This window comes from Venturia canescens, chromosome 9 (genome assembly GCF_019457755.1).
Source record: "Venturia canescens isolate UGA chromosome 9, ASM1945775v1, whole genome shotgun sequence".
In the NCBI taxonomy this organism is placed as follows: domain Eukaryota; kingdom Metazoa; phylum Arthropoda; class Insecta; order Hymenoptera; family Ichneumonidae; genus Venturia; species Venturia canescens.
In genome coordinates this window covers 19,033,393-19,049,831 of record NC_057429.1, presented here as the reverse complement: position 1 = coordinate 19,049,831, position 16,439 = coordinate 19,033,393, and the positions used below count along the sequence as shown (strand labels likewise).

The following is a 16,439-nucleotide window of genomic DNA, read 5'->3' as shown; positions in this document are numbered from 1 at the left end:
ACGACCGAGGAACAGTCCCCCGCGTGATGAGAGTGTGAAAAAATATCGGAAAAATAAGGAAAAGACTTTCCTTCGTATTTATGAACGGGAACTCGCTCGACCGTGCTCGTCGTTTATCAAACCTTCTCGCTCGTCCTGGCTCTCGTATTCTCGTTAAAGGACGTTCCGCGGTCGCTACATGTAAGCTGCTGTTACGTTTCGGCGTTCGTGAAAACGTCAATTTATCATTCGGCAAAGCATCTCCCGCGTCTTCCCAGTGAACAGAGCTTTTGTCGGGGTGTGTTCGCAGCCCGGAGGCCCGGAAGGGAAGGGCGAGGGAGGAGAGTTCTTTCCGCGGAGAGACCGGAGGGCTGTGGGTTCCTCCACTTTCCTCCGGCTTCCGGTGCCTCGGGGTGTACGAGGGTTAAATATAATATTTATTGCCACGTCTTGGAGCTCTTTCCGTTCTCTAAACTCGCGCGATTTTTTCCTCTGTTTTTTCATTCTCGGACGAAAAGAAAGCGCGGAAGTTCGAAGGGTGCAAAACACAATGTAATGGAAATCTGCGCTTTGCCACGATTACATACTCAATCGCGAGACAATTTATCCATTCGAAGTCAACTCTTCGCTCGGCCATTGATCGACTTTTTTTCGAATTATTTATCGTTTCATCAACTTCGAAATGGTATTATTTACCGTGTTTCCCTGAGGAAATTTCTTATTTGAACACCGAGGGGAGAAATTTGTTGAACCGACCGAACGGCTTCGGGAAATACGTCGAGTAGTCTTCACTCGAATTAAATATTCATTTAATCGAACTTATGTCCGCGTTCATCAAAATTCGAGTTATTTTTTCTATACTTATCTCAGTTTAGGCTCAGGAAATAAAGAATTGGTGAAACCGAAAGGTTTTTTCGATGGATTCACTATTTCATTGAGGACACTGAAATTTGCAACGAGAATTTGACGAAAAACACATTTGTAATTCACCAATTTTTTATTTCACGAAATCATTAGGTTGAAAAGCTACGAATTGCAGATTCGGGAGGAAAGAAAATTGGAGAATTACTGAATTTGTTGGAGAGTTTTTTCAAATCGTTTCGTTGGACTCGAACGTTGCAAACTTGGTCACATTTGATTGGACGTGCTTTACGAAGCGTCTTGGTAGATCGAGCTGCAATTCTGTCTCAATGCAGCAGCATCAGAGAGACTCTTTCTCGTTTTCATTCAACGTTTTTCACTGAAAAATTTAATAGACGAACTCACAACTCGAAATCACTGAAAATCGAAATAAAATTCTAAGCGCACTGTCAAAGTTCCTTTGAGATTCGCCGGTTAAAAATGAAGCAGGGTCGAGTGCGACTGAAAAACGCGCACGTGTCACGCACATGTGCAACAACGTCGCCGAATAATTTCGTCTCCAATGGAATTTCGTCATAAAGTCTGCGGAGTTGGGCCGCACTACCGTGGCAAAAAACGAGGCAATTTTTAATCGAATAAATCGTCGCTCATCAGTGCTGTCAAAAAAGTAGCGTGTGTCGATAAAAAATGGAATTTTCAATGATAAATAGCCTCAATGACCGAAAACAGATAAAGCGAACATCTCGAGTCGTTGCGATGTGGGACAAGCTGGGTCCAAATTTAACTGCAGCGTTAAGCTGAAAGCTTGTTGAGGAGGGAGCGTAGGCGATTGATGTCTGATTCGCTCGACTCGAGAGCTGAATGCGAAAGAGCGTTTGTTCCTCCTGCTGCGGAGTCATACTTCCATAAAGCTGTGCTTTTTCGTCCCTCGCCTAACGAGGCACTGAGCCTCGTAATAGTTTTCTAGTCTCATGAGACTTGCAAGCGCGCTCGCACTTTCCGTTTGGGCTGTAGAGTGTGCCGACCTTTATCGTCGGGCCGCTCGTCGCGCAGCGTTCGGCCAAAAGGAACGCGAAGAAGTTCTAAATTTGCACGAATTGGCCGTCCCTCGAGGCTGTTCACCCGATAGGAGTGATCGCGCGCGAACCAAAAACCGAACGCAAAAGTGCCCCCAAAAACTGGAGAAAGAGAGAAACTCGAAAGAATATTCAAATAAACGCACCGCGACTGAGAGTCCTCGAGAGGCGTTTTGGAGTGTGGCCAGCAGAAAGGAAACGACGTGACGAAGCGAGAGAGCACGTAATCCTTACTTTCGCCTGCTTTATTCCTTCGTTTTTCGTCTCAGTGTGAACTAACCCGAGGAAAAAAGGTTTGAAAAAAAAAAACACAAATGTACATAATACACGATCTATGTATATACGAAAAAGCTTCTCGGAGCATCTTCCCGGCATGGAGAATGAGAATTTTCGTTGGAAAATAAGTCGCGAAAGAACTGCCCGGCACGATGCTCACGTGCTTGGGTCCAGTGGCGCTTGGCTACCACCCAAAAGTTGCAGAATACCCGACACACTATTTTCAATCCTTTATATCTATGGACCGATGTGTATATAGTCAAAAATACATATGGAAAAATATACTGAATGCATGAGCCTGTAACAGGGCAGACGAGGAAGCACTATTTTTATTCGTCGAATCGAATAAAGCAATTTCGTCTGTACAATTCTTTCGTTCCTGGCTCGTGAGCGTCAATGGAACGAATCGGGCATGCACCGCGCGAGAACGAAATACACGTGGATGTCGGGGACGCATTGAGAAATTCTTATGCAGACTGTGTGTGTGTGTGTGTGTGTGGGTCTGCCTGGAGGATCATGAGATAAAAAGTATGGAAAATGTGCACCTGGGAAGAGGAGCAGAGCGAGGCGGGGTGGAAAAATCGAAGGAAAAAAGCGGCCCGGAAAAAACGGATAAAAAGTGGAAAGCGAATGGAAAGAAGGGAATGAAGAAACGAGGAAGAGAAACTTGGAAAAAGAGAGAGAAAAATGCCTGTCGCATGGGAAATAAATGAGGAACGAAGCGCAAGGAAAAATAGAAATGTCGAAAAATAAAGAGAAGAAATAAAAGCCAGTGAGGGAATAAAAAAAGTATGGAAAGACTAGAAAGTAACGAAGAAACTGAGCCCGGATGGATGGTGCGGAGAAATGACGTTGATCGGCGCATAAATAGAGCGAGAGGCAAGAGCAAGGAGGCAATGATGGAAGATAAATACGAGGAGGAAGATAAACAGGCGAACAGGCACGCGAGGAAAGAGAGTACGAATCGATAGAAAACGAAAGGAATGCACGAAATAGAGAAAAATCTGGAAAAAGGGAGAAAATATTGAAGAGGGAAAAGGAAAAGAAGCAAATGCCCAGAGTCAAAGAAAATAAGAACCAAATGGGAAGAGGAAAAAATTTTAAAATGAGAAAAAAGGGAAACACCGGCGCGCCTGGGAACGCGAGAGCGAAAGAGAGAAAAAAATCACTGGAGCACCTGCAGACATGTCTGGCCACCGTATTTTCTTTTCATTCGCGAATGAGCAACGAGAGTCGATGTCACTCCTCTTCACCTCGACATGTCCTGCTAGGCTTTCTCTGCTCCGACAATAATGGCGTTTCCGATCGGCCACCTGAATTACCCTCGCATGTTTTTCCCTGCAGACTCATGCACGAGCCCCGTCATCCCCCGTTTACTCCCATTGAGATGCAGCGTCCCATGCACATACGCCCCAAGCCAACAGAGCGGTGAGTCTCGTCGGTAAACGAAAATGCTATTTAATCTCGTTTCTTTACCATTAATATCGAAAGTGCGACAAGAAACCTGCTCACTTTTCCGCTTTCTTCGAGAGTCTCGTTCCGCTCCAGAGAATTGAAAATTGTTGTGGTAACTTTGCACATTTTCTCAATTCAAATGGACCTTTTTTGTGAAGATTCGTTATCGTGAAGATTCCAAAAAACAAATGAATCGAACGACGTTTCATTCTCGTTGTTTTAATCACGCGCACTATTAATCGCAGTTTATAAACACGTCGCAGCTCCTCCATTGTTATTACCGCATTATTTTAGTCCCGCACTCGCCTCCATTTGTCTTCCGGATTATCCCCGAAGCTGTGCCCCGTCTTTTTATCCGGACGCAGGTCGATTTCGCTTTTGGCGTTATACATGCGTGAGAATATTAATTACGCCGCGATTCGTGTCATCAATAAGGATTAGAGGTCGCGCTGTTAATGGTTCAACTATCCAGGGACCGAGTGACATTCGTGATCCCAAGATTGATGTCGCTGACTCTCCGCTCCGAAAACAAGAATGAGCCGGCCTCTAACGTCCACGCGGGAAACTTGTAATGGAAAATAAAACGGTCGAGTGCGAAGCGTCGCTTATACTCGGATGAACGAATGTCAAAATTTCCGTTGAATAATTTTCTGGTACTTCTTCTAATTTAACAAAAAACATCCATTTTTCCTTCTCGATCAAAGTGAGCTTGGAATGAAGCAGAAAGCTTTTTTCTTCCGTGACCTTCCAATGCTGCAGCATTTTTTACCATTATTTTTCGTCATTGTCAAGTTCAAGAAGACATCTTACACTGGAAAATCCCACTCGATGTAACGGCAACAAACGCGAATGAAAAAATTATCAATGCTTATTTTATGTACGAATATCAATCAACTCTCGATTTTTTTTAAGAAAGTCCACGCTAATCTAATGGAAATCGAAAATTCCGACTTTGGTTTTAATGAAATAGGATACTCCCAACTTTAAGAGCCAGAAACGAGAATAAGATAATAGAATATTCTTAGATATCAATGGGGTCTTCAGAAACTCTTGTTACCCGTGAAAATCACTTGGGAATGGAAAAATATAAATACTTGTTTGAGGTTAACGAGTAATAACGACCTAAACGGTGGAAGGTTTAACAACACCATGAGCCAGCTGGTTTAAGATATGAATATAAATAAAAAATGGCTGTTGTCACATTTTGCTTGACGATTTCACTACGAAAGTATTTTAATCGCTATCATTATATTAAAAATTGATCAATCTCCACAAGTAAGTTACCCATAATCTTAATAAATGTGAGAATAAATATAAATCGTTTCTCTGATCATGAAAATAGCAGAAAAGTTTAGTTGCTTTTTTGAATCACAACGCATTCACTTCCTAAAGAATATTGCATCGATAAAAAAAAGGGCAGCAATGAAATAACGAATTCTCACGTTCTAGTAATCTCATAAAGCCACACGGAACATTTCAGCGAGCAAAGTATAGCGGATAGCGGATTATACAGTGATATACAACGCGGGAAATATTCTATCGCAAAGTAATTGGTGCTATCGAAGTTATTAAACTAATTGCTATCGTTCGGGAGGCTCTCGGGTTCGAGCCCGGGGATAAAAAGCTCCATTATGCCGAGCCGTGTGCCAAGATCGATTTGCTTTCTTTTCTGTCTCTCTGTCTCGCGCGCGCATCGAATTCTTTCATTAATCCCTGATGATCATTATATTTTGACGCTTTTGTCATGAGCAGTTTGAAAGCCCGTCTTGTCTCGAGCATTCGAGCGTGTAACTGTAACTTCAAGAATTTTAATGGACACAATTACATAACGGAGGCTTCGCGTAGAGTGTTTACGCTCCTGTGTACATTGGGATCGTGGATTTCAGCACTGCTCGCAACGGACTCAACTTCGGGCACTTAAGACGACGCAAAAAGCCGAGAGGACGCAGCTCCGGTGTGACGAAAGTTGCGAAAACTTTGAATTCCGTTTATCCCATGCATGTTCGAATATATGAGTATAAACGCATCGTGAATATTTTACGTACGCCATTACAACGTCGATGCTTCGTTTCGTGTTGAAATTTTGTCAATTTTTTTGTTCCTTCGTTCGTCCCGAAGCTGGAGAGCCTTTCGATGAAATTTGGATCGTGGATTTGAGCGAATGTTTCAAAGAAATTTGAAATTGTTGAATTTTAGTCAGAAAATAGGCGAGTGCAGAAAAATGTACTTGTAAAATTTGGATTTTTCAAAGCACCTCATTTTCGCTGGGTTCGAATTTTTTTTCGGAAAGCTGCTCAGAGTCTATCGACGACCTTTTGTGAACGTTGAGACGCTCAGCAATATTCATTCGACGAGATTGACGTCCGGACGCGTTCACCCGAGCACGCCTCCAATGAGATTTAACGTTGAAACGAAAAAATAAAAGACAAGCTCCGAGGATAGAGAATGGCTCGAGAAAAGCTTTGTAGAAAAAAACGAGAAAGATACTACAGCTTTGCAGTCTGAAGGGGCAGAAATGTCCGAGGGTGGTTACATGCGTCTCTCGACGCTTCCCTCGTCGAAATAAAAGACAGGAAAGTATATAATCCCTTGTACGAGAGAAACGCAGGGCTCTACCTAAGGACCGTATATCTTATCTCTCGAGAAAGTGCTCTTTTCCTCCGCTTCTCGGTCGGTGACACAACCAAAAAAAACGTTTTTTCCATGAAAATCCAAACCGAAGAATTTACGGAAGACTCTATTCATACGAATGTTTGTTTGCTCATTGCATTTCGACCTCAAATCATCTAAGCTCATCATGAACGTGACCAGGATATTTTCCTCTTTCGATGATTTAGTATTTGCTGATAAAACCTCTCATTGTCAATTTTCGTTTCAAATATTTATTAATCTTTTACGAATCACTGCTCAATACAACTTCGAATTGGCACCACATTTCTTTTCGCAGTGATAAAAAAAAATCCGAAACCCCAAAGTATTGGTAAAATTATGTTGAATCTCAAACGAAAATCCAAAAAAAAAAAATTGTATTTGAAGTAGACCATGCCCGTAGGATCGTATTTTATGGGTGTCTAAATTGGCTCGATTTTTACTTCCCAATTAAAGATATTATCACTCTAAATTGAAAATAATAAACAAAATTCAAAATTGTAAATGAATTTTTTCGACTTATTTTTTGGCGAATGAAATTACAAGCCATTAATTGAACGGGGATCCATCGCTGGCTGAACTCAAAATTTCATTCGTCCCTGGCCAAAAATACTATAGTTTTTTATGTAAAAAGTTGCTTTAGAGAGCGCAAAGGGAAATGGATCAAGAAAAAATGATTAATAAAAAGACAGAATGCTATGACAGGAATGACCCAAGCGAAAAAGACAAAAAAAAAACAAAACGCCGAAATAAGCACATGTGAGGTTATACGAGTGCTCATTACCAATTCCGTTCAATCTTAGCGACTCTGAGACACGTACATTTATGTATGACGAGTCGATAACTTTCAATATTTATTTCTTAAATAATTAAATAATTACAATATTTCAGAGATCCTGCAAGTTGACGTATTTTTTATTTTATTTTTTCTTTTCTTTATTACTGGTAAGACAACCGTCTCGAATTTTTTTCCAGACTTTCATTACACTTTTTCATAAACTTTGTATAAGAAACGTTCATTCGTTACATGAAAAGATGAACGATTTTTTACCCATCATTCCTATAACCTTGTGTGTTTTTCTCCACATTTAAACACGTCTAACAACCAAAGAGACGAACCCCTTAAAATTTGATATGCGTGTCAGTCGACTGTCCATTGAAACTCTGTGTAAATTTCAAAACTTCCCTAAGAAAATCGTTTCGTGCATGAGCTACCTTAAAAAAATGCATTGCAACATCGTTATCACCGTTTTTTTCTGGATGATTTCACACGAGGCTTCTCCAAACATCGTTTATTTCGTTCAGCTTCGAATCACGACCTGATACAGAGCAACGTGCAGTCTCATCTTGCTGACCATTAAGAAAATACGAAACCTTACTTTGCCAACGTATCGAACGCTTTAGCCAAACAAAGGAAAGACGATTTTGCAGAAGTGAATGCATTTCGAAAATTCGCACCCCTCGTTCATCCCGGATAATGTCACCGCTCTTGCAACACGTTTGTCAATGGGGACCACAAATAATATGATCAATTGAAAAATGACCGGTCGTATCGAATTACCGAGGGCGTACGCTGCACCCTTAATTTATCGACTTTTGCCAAGCCCAGAGAAACTCACTCCCTCTCCATCGCCTACGCATGTATTCGTGTACACGCTCGAAAGGTGGAATGCTCGTGTAGCAGGGAGGCCCTGTGCGTGTCTGGATTATTCAACTCTAAATGAGTTCGATCACATCTAGAGGCAAGAGACACATTTTAATGGAGTAGTTTGAGTTCCTACGTTTACTACTTAACTTATTCTTGCTGTCGTATTATGAGAAGGTGTGGAAAAACTGCGAGCTTCATTCTCGAATACGAGGCTATTGACTCCATTCGTTGAGGAAACATGATTCGATGGCACGAAGTAAATGAACTGAACGATCGAATGAGTTGATACACTTTTGGGCGATGAATTTTTGAATGTCTCAATAAAAATGATTTAAAAAACACTTTTTGTCATTAAAAGTGATATAATCGGGGAGAAAATTCGTCTGAAAGGGCCTGGGACAAAATGACATTGAACTTTGGACGAATGAAAGAGTCTCGCAGATTTTAGTGTTGTACGAGTGCAGAAAGAGGAGAAAGAGAAAACTGCGAATGTCACGCAGCTGTAAAGTTTACGTCTCAATAATCCCCCTCGAATTGACTGAAGTTATGGTTTATACGTTTCCAAATGACGCGAATGAAAATTGGGTTTTCTGAAAGATCGTACAACGCGATTGCTGCTGGTGTGTAAGGGAGATTGAAATTATTTTGAAATAATAGCGACGCTCCGTGACGTTCAGCTCAGCGACGCTCCACCCTCTCCTCTTTGCGCAGCAACCCTCCGGAGTTGCTGGCGACTAATTTATTATTGTTGGGCGCGATAGGCCCGATAGGTACGAGGAAGGGTGCTGATACGTTGTCTGTGGAACCCTTCAAGGGCTTTTCAAACAAGAGTCTCTCGAGTATTAAAATTTCACACGTACGTACAATGGTTAACCTGTAAATACATCGCTCTCGATCCCAGATTCGCTATCGTCAGAAATGAAATTTCGTTTTTAGTCAAAGACGAAACAATTGTGAGTGGCACAAACGAAAAATTGGGAGTCGCAGAATGACTGGAATGAAAGGCACCGAACAACGATTGCCAGCTGCGCGCCTCGGTTCATAAAAATTTTCACAAAATTTGGTATACACGTAAATCGGAGATTCAAACGATTCGGAAATGATGAGGAAAACGATCGGAAAGAAGGAAATTAGCAAACGCAAGTTTGTAACAAGGCAAGGAGTTTTGCATCCCATAATCCCGAACCCCCCGGCATCCTTAGAGCCCTGCCGAGGCCGCGTAATATACGAGCTTTTCCTGGGACTTTGAACGTGACCAGGATCCCTGCTGAGAATGTGTCAAAACTCACAGGAAAATGATGGTGTTTGTTGCTAGGAGGCTCGGTAAACTTAATGCCTCGTATGTTACGAAGGAGATACGATTTTCGATCATGTCTGCAAACACGATCGTCGACGGCATGAATATCGAGAGCGTTGATATCGACGTCATGATTTTTCGTGCTTTTTTTTCATAGCAGCCTTTGATTTGTTATTTATAAATATGTTGCGATGATAAAAGCTGTTCCGCGTTGTCGGCGGGAACTAGATTTTGTTGGGGGGGTTAAGAAAATATTGGAGAAATCTCATCACAGTTTTAAAATATCTGTCAAAAAAGTGCACCGAAAAAAAATTGTGCTCATCCAACAAAAAGTACTTGAGGACGAAACTACGGTGTTTTCAACTTTACCTTTGATCGATATGAACTTAATTATTTTCCATTAGTAAAAAGATCGTGGAAATATCGTCGCTGTTATTTGCGTCCAACGAAATGGGTTCTGGTCGACGAAACAAGCATTTTTTTCAGCGTTATTTTCCCATCGTGTCCTGCTATTTCGACATCCCCTATTTTTCGTCGTGTCAAATCCACGCAATTTTACTATGAACACTAAAATGTGAAAAAATGAAAAGAATTTTGAATAAATTGCAGAATATTTGAATTGTCAAGCGATTTTTTCGTCGAACCCATTCATTTGGTGTGTGCCAATATTCGATATTTTTATTGAGTACATGTGTACACACGTGTCGATAAAACGAGGCGCCTTCGCGAGCCGATGGAGCCTCTTGGCAACAGCTTAGCTCGCAAGCCTTTTTCTACGTTGTAAATACCGACGACACATTTGAGTCCCGAGCTCGAAATATCTCGCGTGATTGCCCTGCGAGCCTCGATTTTTCTCATTTCATAATTCTCCCTTTTTATTTTAGTTTCCGCAATCGTGGACTTTTTCCTCCTCGTCTCGTTCTCCTCTGGGCTTTCCCAGTTGCCCACATTTTTTCCGTCCCGCTCGCTCGAGGAATCGCGATGCATTTAATATTCGCGTGATATTAAGCGGAATAACCGCGCGAGAGAACGAGCCAGAGAAACACAGAGGCAAGGACAGAGGCAGAAGAACCAGTCGGAAAAAGCATTCTTAACCGGAGCCCTCTTAATACCTAATATGTGAGCTGGTGCAAGCGAACGAGGGGTCGTCGGCCTTTCGACTCTCGTTTTTCCCTGAGAGCTCAGAGTGCAGGCAAGAGGGCGTGTAAACGTCTGTGTATTGCCATTAAATGCGGGGATAAAATCACACTTTTTTTCAAATCTATCGATTTTATTCATTTTTGCGCACGGTTACAAACTCTTCAATTAATTCGAAGGAGATCAACGAAGATATTTTCCGATCGATCCTGCCAGTTGACAACTTTTTCCACGAAGTAATCCGAATTTCACGAGTCCAAAAATATCCCTCTCGAAACGATTTTTTATCCGAACAACAATTCGAGTGTCGGGGAGCCTATTCAATCGAACGGTCATTAAGAAACTGATTGCCTTTTAATTCATCCAATTGGATATCTGTAAATGGATAGAATTCGATCCAGTACCGTTGCTTTGAATATTTAATGGCTAAATTGTTCGATTTTTGAATAAATTACAAGAAAAAAACTTGATTGAATGGAGTAATCAATAAATCCATTTTATTTTTCATTATTAATCGACATTTCCTGTGAATTGTGGAAGCGACGAGTTGAATTCGTGATGAAACCAAACAATTTTTGTCTTCGAAGGATCGATTTGCATGAAGCATTTGATTGTTTACGTGTACGGTGTTTCGCGGGTTTGTGTACGAGGACGCACACAGAGCCCCGTTTGTCCCAATTTCATGGGTACGTGTGCATCAAAGAGGGTGCTCCCGGCACTTGTATGAGGCTTTTTGCGGCGTCATACGGGGTGGAGAATCAATGAAGATGAAGGGAGACTAAAATGTCGAGGGAAATAACGGTACGAGCGAAAAACCGCACACCATAGGAACGGGGCTCGTCTGCCGTCCGTCAGTGTCACAGTTTCGAGGAAGGAAAACGGTCGAGCGGCCTTTCGATGCTGCGTTAAGGATGCGCTCAAAGTACCTCGGACAAGCGGAACTTCCGCCTTGCAGAGAAGCTTACGATCCCTCCCGGCGATTGGAGCACGACAATTTTTCGTAGCAAAAAAACTGGAAAAACACCGCTCAAAAAGAGAAAAAATGAGCTTCCAAAAGGACGTAGCAGCTCACAAAAAATCCAGGGACTAAAAATTTACTGAAATCTTCAAATAACGATTAAAAAACTCAACACAAAATGAAATAAAAAATTCTGCTCGCACCCAAGACTTTCTGCTCGTCGTTTAGTCTCGTCTGGAGAGGATACGAATCGTGCAGAGACGCTCGGGGCTCTCGCCAGGAAGATTGTCCGTGGAACGTTTCCTGTGCGGAAGAAAACTGCGGGCCTATAACTCTCGTCCCGTACCACGCGCATCCCTCTCACATTCCTTGGCTCCATGGCACGATCGCACGCTAGTAACCCTTCCAGTTCCGGTAGCGAGCAACGACAACGACAAAAACGAGGAGAGGAGCGCGACCCTCGGCTTTCCAGCTTACCAAACCCACCCTCGTTCGCTGCTCGTGTCCTCTCGCGATTAAACTCCTCTGTTCGCCCTCCACACTACAAAACGTGCAACACAGGGACCTGTAAATCAAGCTCGAATAAAGGAAAGGGCGTAAGCATCGATCTTCGGCTGGGAAAAAGCCGCCCTTTCGGTCGCCACCTTCCGAGCCACCCTCGCTCAGTGCGCTGCGAATGCCTTCCTGCGCATCAGCAGTCGATTCTATCCCACTCTGCTCCTAACGCTCGAAAAATCATGCTTCGACGTTGACATTGCACTGTAAACTACAATTACGAATGAACCCTCCGCATTTTGTTATTCAGGCGCCATCGATACTTGACCAATTAAATCGATGAAGAGGATAAACAAAACGTTGGAAGAAAATACGAGCGGTTCGTTACTTCGTCGACGATGATACTTTTTTCATCAAAGTGCCAACGGAGCTGAAATTTTTAACGAATTCTGTTTATCGGGCGATTCGGTTGGGTCACGCCGACGGCACTCTCGTCAACGAAACTCCCAACTCTAATTGGCTCGGACTCCAACCTCGTAAACGTGGCACAACCAATGGATAACTTGGAACACCATTTTTTTGGCTGGAAACTGAATTATTCGTGGGGAAGAAAAATTCGCGTTCGTACGAAACCGTGGAAAGCTCTTTTTCCAGCGTGAACAAATAAATGAAAAAATACTCGTCGATAAAACGTTTTTTCGATACTCCCTATGCGGGTATTTACTTTTTCAAGAAAGTATCATAAAAATGTTATTCGACGTGATTTTTCATCGCCCCATCTTCCAATATCCGGTATTCACGGAGGGACGCAGCAACCCCTGGAATACGAAGGCGCTCGCTTCGTACAGTAAATGCAAGGAGAATCCTCAGACCCTTTTTTGTTTCTTCAAGCATCTATTTATTCCTTTTGCCCTCGAGAGAAAAGCTCTCAGCTGGACAAAAGCTCCGGGAGATGGAGAAATTAATAGTCGGTGCAAGAAGATCGACGTCGTTAGCGCGAATCATTAGCTTTGCTTGCGCCTCTTCTCTGCGTGTATTGAGAATTTCGAGGTACTTCGAGCACCGATTTTCGTCTCTTCTCTCCGAGAAGAGCCAGCCAGTCATTCTCATTTTTACGTATTCGCACGAAAAACGTGAAAAAATGTCAATACTCGAAATTCAAACTGATTTTCATTATTCGCTCATAATTTTCTGCATCCTCCGAACCTGTGCCAATACGTGGGAATTAATCAGTTCATTTTTAAATAAAAAATCTGCAAATGAACGCGACTGAGAACATACCTAATTGCTCAAATAATGGAATAATAGAATTTCACAGTTTTCAATCGATAGAAATAAACTTTGAAGATTCTTTTACAGAAACTCGTGACCCTCCGAGACGTTGAATTTCTCAAACAAATGTAGATACAGCCGTGCTTCGTAGCCTCGAATTACGAGCACCGAAGCCCTTTCATAAATTCGTATTGTGTTTCGGCTAGACGAGAATGAGAGAGGAAATAATAAGAAGAGATCGAGAAAGTCGAGGGGATTGTTCGCAAGAGCTAAATTGAAGATTGAATTATTATTTTTTTCATAATGCACGAAATGAGGGGGTCAAAATGAAATGAATATTTCTGCTCCCACATTTAATAATGTTCAATGGATTAGAATGAAACGTCAAAAAAATTGGGTTTTACAAGAATACGAAAGGGCTGGAAGGAACGTTAATTTGTTTGGGCCTCAAAAGTGGATGTCGGAGGCGAATAAATGAAAAGCAAACGAGACTGAATATCTCGAGGCTTCTGACACGTACGAGAGCTCCACTCGATTCTCAATATACTCGCGTGCGCCACTTTTTTGTAAGCTAAAGGTTTCGATCGCAGACAAATTCTGCTTGCTCATTTCCACAGTTTATGCTCGATGTTGACTCTCCTCAAGTGGTTTTCTGGGTTCCGTGTGAACGTACTTGAAACAGGAATCAGAAAGTCGACGAAAATATTGATCTTGAGCTCGATCCCCACGTGTCTTTGCATTATCGAACGTAGCCTGCGATCGGGGAACAAGATTTTCCTTGGCTTCTCCGTCGTGACAGTTTGACTAAAGTTTTTACCGATTGATTCAACAATTTTGGTGAATTTTGGAGCAAAAATGGGAGAAAAGCCACAAACGAAAATGGCACGATTATTTCAAGTTTATTTAGTAACTGACCTTCTCCAACGAACGTCATCCTCCATCGGAGTTTCCGGGGGGTAAAACAAAATGTAACTCTCAACGTTGGCTCCCTCGTGAGAGCAAGCAGAACTGTGACACTCACATTAAACTCGAAAAGCTCACTAGCGAATATTTGACAGTCACAAAACAAAGAAAATTGAAGAAGCAACGAAGGAAACCGGTCGGCGAATCGATGCTGTGGAACCGACAAAATCTAATGACAGCGAGCTTCCCAGGAGCTCCTTAATCAACTTAAAATCTCAAACGATCAATTACACACCCGCGACTCGCGATCGAACCGCGACACAGGACGGCTCGCACACGACGATAGCTCGTACGAGACTGGCGAGTGGAGTACTACGGCGATAGTGAGAGCGCGGAGGCGCCATCGTCGCGAGGGGGGAGAAACTTGGCCGGTTTAACAGCGTGCGTTGCGCGTCGCGATAACGCGCAGCGGGTATCGCGATGCGCTCGTCCTCGCTCTCTCTCTCTCGCTCTCTCCGATTCGCTCTTGCTCAAAAGCAAAAGGGATGCAACTCTTTCTGATGCAACCCTTCAAGCTGTTATCAGTGCAGGAGAAAACGGAAGCCTCAGGGAAAACGCGGAGTGAGAAGAACATCGAACGAGAGAAACAGCCGCGCGAGCTCGTTCGTTTCCTGGCGAACGAGTGAAAGGGCTGCGATATAATAGCCAAGGGATAATAAACAGAGAATGTGCAGGGAATGAAGATTAGAATAATGCTGCGAATAATATTCCTCCATTCGCTACGCTCCTTGTGCAACGACAACTCTCTACATTTTATTTTTCATGCAAGCAGCCATTCCAGGCGCTCGTACCCATGTGATTATTCAGTTTTCAAAGAAATATGCAATTCAGTTAATTAAATACAATCCACATCCATGGAAAAAGTTTTTTAGCTTCCACTCGTAAAAATGGCACAGATCATTCGACTGCCAATATCGAGGAGTCTTTACCGACATCAAATAGCAGAGTTTAAGCTCTCGGAGCTTTTGGTGTGCGGAGGGCAATTGGAAAAAGTGACTAGATTTTCGTTGTTCGCTCATTTTCTTACTCGAGTTTTCATCAATCAAGTGATTCTGTGACGAAATTAATTTCGGTCAGACGATGAAGAATAATTTTTTGAAATGAAGAAACCTGGAAACATCCTTTCACTTTTTACACAAGAGAAATAAGATTTTTCTGAGCTTCCGATAGCGAGAACGAACAGCGACTCAATAAAAATACAGCCGCCGTCATCGGCGGGATCGAACGAAGCGATGGGCTCGTAAAACCTTCGGAGGGCACATACACGACGGAAAAACGAGACTGAAAAGTAAAGTTATATCCTCAGGATGACTCATCCGTTACATAAATCCATAAACATTACGTACATTGGTGCATTTATAGTCGGAATACAAGGCTCGTTCGCGTGCGCTACTTTACATTCATTCCAGTTCATCGGATTTTCTCATTCTTGCTCACGTTACGGAAACGTTAATGCATACCGACGACAGTTGCGTTACTTTATGTATGGAAGAATAAAGTTTCCACTGGAGACGTCCTTATGCCTAGGACGAAACTGTCATGAATATATTTGCCTATTTCTCGCTTTCATATACATGGAAATGTGCCAAGTTATCGTGCACACTTTTCGTATTAAACGTCACGCATTTCGGGAAATCGAATCCGAAAAGTTTCTACATTTTCCGACTCAAGAGACGCTCGATATTCGATTTTTAATATTTTTTTAATTCGAGCCTTTTTCGCTCACGAAAACACGAATTTCTTCCTCTTCGATTGAAGCGTTTTGTTAAACACGGAGATTCAGAGTCATTTATGATTCTTTCATCTAAAAATATGGAAATTCAGGTTTATCGTATATCAAGAGTAAAACCAGAACTCGCAATAAATAGCCTTTTATTTCGAGGAAATCATAAATTCATGACAGCAAGTACAATAGAATTATAAATCGAACAAGATCTCACTAAATCGACGAATAAACTCCAACTAGAATTCTGCGAGACGAATAACATGAGCAAACGTCATAATCGTGGTTCGATATCTTTTTGCAAGGGTGTATCGCTAACTAATGACTAAATATAAGTGAAATTATTTCACCGTGAAATATTCATTCACAGCCAAATCAATGATGAACAAATTGATCTTGAAACCAAAACGGTTAAATAGGTCGAAGTCGTGTTTTTATTTCGTCGAGATTTCTTGATAGAATAATCATCGAGCTACAAAAGCCGGATCAAAAATAATTTTCACTCATTTCTAGTTTCTCGTGGGACTTTCATAATTGGAGTTCGAGCGACGAGCAGCGAAAATTTCAAGCGCGAGCTATAGTCGCTTGATCCTTTTCGGATCGGGATCCTTTTCGGGGCACTTTCGAGACGAAAAAACAGCATTAAGGGC

At 42.2% G+C, this 16,439-nt stretch overlaps 1 protein-coding gene across 1 annotated transcript in view; it reads right to left on the bottom strand.

Annotated features, from left to right (window-relative positions):
- Positions 1–14,348, bottom strand: part of LOC122415876 (serine-rich adhesin for platelets) — a 56,849-nt gene extending 42,501 nt beyond the window's left edge. Inside the window, exon 1 of the mRNA XM_043428405.1 lies at positions 14,019–14,348. The gene's annotated coding sequence lies outside the window, so the exon portion shown is untranslated. The remainder of the gene's footprint in view (positions 1–14,018) is intronic.
- Between the last annotated feature and the right edge of the window lie 2,091 nt (positions 14,349–16,439).